Source organism: Lactuca sativa, chromosome 2 (assembly GCF_002870075.4).
Source record: "Lactuca sativa cultivar Salinas chromosome 2, Lsat_Salinas_v11, whole genome shotgun sequence".
Lineage (NCBI taxonomy): Eukaryota > Viridiplantae > Streptophyta > Magnoliopsida > Asterales > Asteraceae > Lactuca > Lactuca sativa.
Window position 1 is genome coordinate 113415659 of NC_056624.2, and position 6620 is coordinate 113422278.

At 35.0% G+C, this 6620-nt stretch overlaps 1 pseudogene; it reads left to right on the forward strand.

Moving 5' to 3' along the window:
* Positions 1-769: 769 nt before the first annotated feature.
* LOC111893856 (cytochrome f-like) lies at positions 770-2063 on the forward strand (annotated as a pseudogene).
* The last annotated feature ends 4557 nt before the right edge of the window (positions 2064-6620 follow it).

The following is a 6620-nucleotide window of genomic DNA, read 5'->3' on the forward strand; positions in this document are numbered from 1 at the left end:
TCTCGCGTTCTCAACCTTTTTGCATTCTCAATATAACATCTCCCTATATATATATATATATATATATATATATATATATATATATATATATATATATATATATATATATATATATATATATATATATATATATATATATATAGTCGACGAATGAGATAGGTTCATTAACAATTCAGAGATGAAAAAATGGAAAAAAGAAAGCATTCACTCCTCTTTTATATCTTGCATCTATAGTATTTTTGCCCTGGTGGATTTCTCTCTCATTTTAAAAAAGTATGGAATCATGGTTTACTAATTGGTGGAATACTAGGCAATTGAACCTTTTTTGAATGATATTGAAGAAAATAGTATTCTAGAAAAATTCATAGAATTAGAGGAACTCCTCTTCTTAGAGGAAATGATTAAAGAATACTCAGAGACACATCTACAAAACCTTCGTATAGGAATTCACAAAGAAACAATCCAATTAATCAAGATACACAACGAGGGTCGTATTCATACGATTCTACACTTCTCGACAAATATAATATGTTTCATTATTCTAAGTGGTTATTCTCTTTTGGGTAATAAAGAACTTGTTATTCTTAACTCTTGAGTTCAGGAATTCCTATATAACTTAAGTGACACAATAAAATCTTTTTCTCTTCTTTTATTAACTGATTTCTGTATTAGATTTCATTCGCCCCATGGTTGGAAACTGATGATTGGCTTTATCTACAAGGATTTTGGATTTGTTCATAATGAGCAAATTATATCTGGGCTTGTTTCCACTTTTCCAGTCATTCTAGATACAATTTTCAAATATTGGATTTTCCATTATTTAAATCGCGTATCTCCGTCACTTGTAGTGATTTATCATTCAATGAATGACTGAAAAATTATCTACCTAATCCAATTAGAATGTTTCTTACTTTGCAGTTGTATATAAGCAAAGCATTGAAAATCGTACTCACTCTTTATCTTTCTAACCATCCTGGAGATTCATCCTATATATTAATCCAGTCAAGTTATTCCAGTAAATAACAGAATCGTGGATAGGAAACTCCATTAGTGACCTACCCTAATTTATTGTATAAATTTTCGGGATCAATGGTTGGACCATGCAAACTAGAAATAATTTTTCTTGGATAAAGGAATAGATTACTCGATCAATTTCCGTATCGCTCATGATATATATCATAACTCGTGCATCCATTTCAAATGAATATCCCATTTTTACACAGAAGGGCTATGAAAATCCACAAGAAGCGACTGGACGTATTGTATGCGCCAATTGCCATTTAGCTAATAAACCAGTGGATATTAAGGTTCCGCAAATGGTACTTCCCGATACTGTATTTGAAGCAATTGTTCGAATTCCTTATGATATGCAACTAAAACAAGTTCTTGCTAATGGTAAAAAAAAGGGCTTTAAATGTGGGGGTTGTTCTTATTTTACCAGAGGGTTTTGAATTAGCCCCTCTCGATTGTATTTCCCCCGAGATAAAAGAAAAGATGGGCAATCTATCTTTCGGAGCTATCGCCCAAATTAAAAAAATATTCTTGTCATAGGCCCTATTCCTGGTCAGAAATATAGTGAAATCACGTTTCCTATTCTTTCCTCGGACCCCGCTACTAAGAAAGGCATTCTCTTCTTAAAATATCCCATATATGTAGGTGCAAACAGGGGAAGGGACCAGATTTATCCTGACGGGAGCAAGAGTAACAATGCAGTTTATAATGCTACAGCATCCGGTATAGTAAGCAAAATCCTACGAAAAGAAAAAGGGGGATACGAAATAACCATAGCGGATGCATCGTATGGACGTCAAGTGGTTGATATTATCCCTCCGGGGCCAGAACTTCTTGTTTCAGAAGGCGAATCTATCAAATTTGAGCAACCGTTGACAAGTAATCCTAATGTGGGCGGATTTGGTCAGGGAGATGCAAAAATAGTACTTCAAGATCCATTACATGTACAAGGCCTTTTGCTCTTCTTAGCATCTGTTATTTTGGCACAAATATTTTTGGTTCATAAAAAGAAACAGTTCGAGAAGGTTCAATTATCCGAAATGAATTTCTAGAATCGCGGATTTATTGACCTCAAGTTTGTAAAAAGAACCAATTTTTTTTAGTAATTATGATTATCTATGATAAAAAATAAAATTCTAAAAAGCCTTTTGTTTGTTTATACTCTTTTTCTACAAGATGCCAGGAATTCCTTATACCACATTCCTAGCCATAGTATGTAGATTGTGAAGAAGACTATTTGACTTGACCCCTTCTTTCTTTGTTTTTGTTTTTTTTTTTATAAAAATTTGGGGTGATGTTATTATGTTGCTATTGGCATAGTAAAATGTCATAAAATGCATTTGAGTCTAATACAATGGACTTCGGCTAGATCCAATAAAAAAGTAAACGCAAAATAGAACAGATAATTGAAGGGAACAAATATTTCTGGGAGGGGTTATTCGTTTTCCTAGTCTAGGATACAAGAAAGGGGTGTGAAATATTCTTTTCTTGTGTCGAAATAATAATGATTCTTGATACTATGCGTCAAACATTCCTAGTGTTAGTTTCTATTTTTTACAGACGTATCAGAACGTTTTTTTATAGTTATTACGTATTTTATTTATTCTTATCTTATAATAATTACGTATACTATAAATAAAAAGTGGCGGACAAACAAAAGAGGAAGGGAAAACCTGGTTAGTATATAGAACTTCTTCAACGAACTTATAAAAAATATTCTAGTTATTAAGAACTCAACGGGACCTTCTCCCTCAAATCAGACAAACAAAGAAGGGAATCCGTTGAGTTCTTACGCTTTTGTCACAACTAGGAATTTTGAGGCCTTGTAACTACAACACTTATAACAACTATGAATCAATAACATGAAAGCATGCATGATGCTTATTCTATAACAACAAAACTTCATCAAATACTTCATTCTAGCACTACAAATGGTCAACAAAGAATTGGAAACCTTTGAAATCACGATTTAAGTCCATTTTGGACTAGGATTTCCTTATTGGGCCTAATGGACTAATAAACTTCCAATTTATCCATCTTGAATCTACAACTCTCTAATGGGCCCTAAATGGACCCATATACATGAAACATAATATTTTGGGTCTTAATGGGTCACAACCAACTAATTTAGCCCTATTAGGTCATAAAAATTACACTTTGATTTATTTGGGCCCAAACATCATCTAAAGTGAGTCATAATATGGGCTAAGCACTCAAGACCCAATTCTTTCTCTTTTCCCTCCCTATTCTCGGCCCAAGCTCACAAAGAAGGAGGAGTTGACTTTGTGCGTGCCAACTCATTTTTACTTAGTGGTTCTCCATGCAACTCCCATATTTCCATGCAACCATCTCATCAACCTTCTCTCTTCTCTCCTCTCTTCTTCTCTCGGCCAAACACAACACACACATACTCACAAAAATTCATTCCATTCTCTCAAACTCTTACTAGAACATCCTTACACTCACTCATCAAATTTTTGAGATTAAGGGAGCTTTCAAGGAGATTTTTCCCACAAACACATCATCTAAGGTAAGTTGATGTTAAATCCATGATCTAGCTACTTCATTTCATCAAAAATCTCTTCTAAATCTATTCCAACTTGTGATCTTGCACCTTAGAAGTCACTAAACTTGAGACCTACCAAGAAGACTTACTAGGATCGAAATTTTCTTCTTTTTTCTCTTCAAAACTGAAACTACAACTCAAGGTGAGCTTCATACCCCTCTCTTTTCGGTTTTCATATGTTTTATGGGGGAGAATAAAAGAAAATGTGTAGATCTTTGTGTATGTGTATGCTATGCGTGATTTTATGCATGTATGTGTGTGATTTTATGTGTTTTTGTGATAAAAATGTAACCAAAAGGGGTATTAACTCGAGATCTATGACATGAGAAAGGAAAAAAACATAATCTAAGTTATTTTACACTAATAAAATAAAGAAAAATAGCTTATAAGGTTATGAGGAACATATTCTAACCTAAAACCCATTTTAGGGCTTAAATTGTCAAAAATACAAAACTTGGGTTAAAAACTGTCAAGTCACGGTTTCTTGAGGATCAAAAGGGTCAAAATAGCTTCCATAATCATTTTTCTGAATATTAGAATTTTGAAAGGACTTGAAATGCAAATTTTTAGCTTAATGGGCTAAATTTGGGCTTTTTGGCCCAATAAGCCCATAATTGCAAAAAAATGAAGTTCAAAGGGGCTGAAATGAAAATGTCTGCAAAACAGGGGATAAGAAGTGTAATAAAATTATTTCAAATGTCAAAAATGCTTTTCAATTCCAAAAAGGATAAAAAATGTAAACTTTTTTATATTTTGGGTCAAAACTGTAAAAGTTGCGAAATATGGGGTTCTAACCGAGAAACTCCATTCTAGAAGGGATAAAGCTGTTTACAAAATAAATTTTTGGTTAAAACTGTCTTTTCAACAAGTTTATGATACAAAAGTGTCAAGAAAATGTTTTGAGGACTAAAAATGAAATTCTTTTATATAAAGGACTAAAAGTGTTATTTTTATAAAAGAAAGGTAGTGAAAAGGTCAAATTCTACTTTTTAAACAAATTAATTTATTAAGACAAAATACAAGATCCACGACTACCGACAAAACGAAAAACAAATACACATTCAACACCAAATATCGTTATAAACGAATTGATTCGGTCTCGAATCAATACAAAACAACAATCATTAAATCAAAACACTTCAATAGACACGTGATGACTACAATGAGTAAATCTACAAACTTTGGGCTTATAAGTTTCAAATCATGCTTGTTGGGCCTTGCAAGCCCACCAACATGATCTTTGGGCCCAAAGGGATAACGCTTATATGTTATTGGGCCTTCAATAACCCAATATTTTATAAAAGGACTTTTAATAGCTTTTATGTGCTAGTGGGCCAAAGTGTCCCGTTAGAAAAGCTAGTAAGGTCACAGTAATCAAGTGCGAGTTGGACCATCATGTCTTTCGCATCCACGACAGCCTAAGGTACTTACGATAGTAGTGGGACATAATGCTCCCCTTCTCTACGTTCGCTAAGGCTTACGAGAAATCAAAGTAGACAAAATTAGGACGATATACAATATGGATTAATCAATATTCATTCGTTAAGACAATACAAAAATCAGTAGTCACGAATACATTTCAACATCGGAAAACATCGGGTTTTCCGGGGAATTCAATACTACTCGTTCGAAATTTTATAACTATAATACAAAATACCCTTCATATGTATATATATATATATATATATATATATATATATATATATATATATATATATATATATATATGTTTTTGAAACCATTCATGTGCGCATCTCGATTTTATACCCCTTTGAAATCATTCACTTTGATAAACAAAAGTCTTTTCAGAAAATATTGGATTTTCTGGGTTTTACAAACTATACAAATCATTTTATCACAACATTGCTTATGAACTCACCAATATTTCATATGTTGACGTTTTTCCAAAATAACTTGTATTCTCGGGTAACAGGTAAGCGGAGGAGTAATATGAAGTAATGTTAGATGTTATGTGTTAAAAGCACTCAAACTATTTATGTTATGAATGTGTAATGTTAAAACAATGTACTTGATGTGAACAATTCCAGTTGTAATATATTGATGCATGGTGAGGTTTATGTTATGATTCATGTATATTTATTGTGATGATATTCAATTAAAGTCACGCGAGCCCTCGGATGTTTCCGCCGTCTGGTTCGGGGGTGTGACAGGTTGGTATCAAAGCATTGTTTATAGTGAACTAGCATATCTAACCACACATTGATATGCAACAATAAACCAAAAAGGGACTAACCCAACTCTGAACAAAACAAAACAAATAAAAACACAACTATAAAACATCTTTGCCTGTGTGAATTAGGAAACAGAATATAATGCCAAACCAAACAAGATAATGCTATCATCTCGGGTAAGCCGGGACTGTACATGGTTGTATCAAGGAGAGGATGTAGCCTGATCAACTACATTTCCTCCAAGGTGCAACTATCACGTGTCCCGAGGAAATCACGATGGTAGGAAAACCTAAAAGCATACCCTTTTATCACCAAAAAGAGAACAGCAACTCAATCTATATGTCTTAGGAATGATATTAGCATGTTTATACACCCTCGCAGACAGCATGGATGGTTTCCATCACCCCAGAGATCTTTATTTCCCTAATCAGGGGAATAACGAATGGTTGGAAGAATCCGAGGAGGAACCTGAAGAGGACCCCGAGGAGGAGTCTGAAGAGGAACCCGAGGAAGACCCCAAGGAGGAATCCAAAGGGGAACCTGAGGTGGAAGCCGAAGGCGGACCTGCCGAGCCAGTGGTGGACCAGGAGGAGGAGGAGGAAGCTGAAGGAGGTCTCGAGGAGGAACCCAACGAAGACGAAGATGGTGATTCGGACGCAGAGTCCGAAGTCATCACCCCCCCCCCCCTTATCCGGTTAGGCTGCCCGCTTATCGGGTAGGCCCCACTGGTCCTACACCCCCTGGGGTATCGACCTTTGGAGGTGGAGCAGGCAGCAGGGACAGCGACCCCCGTTCGGCATGTCACGCGAGTTCTATGACCTGAGGGATGGAGGACCGGCCGATCGTGCTCT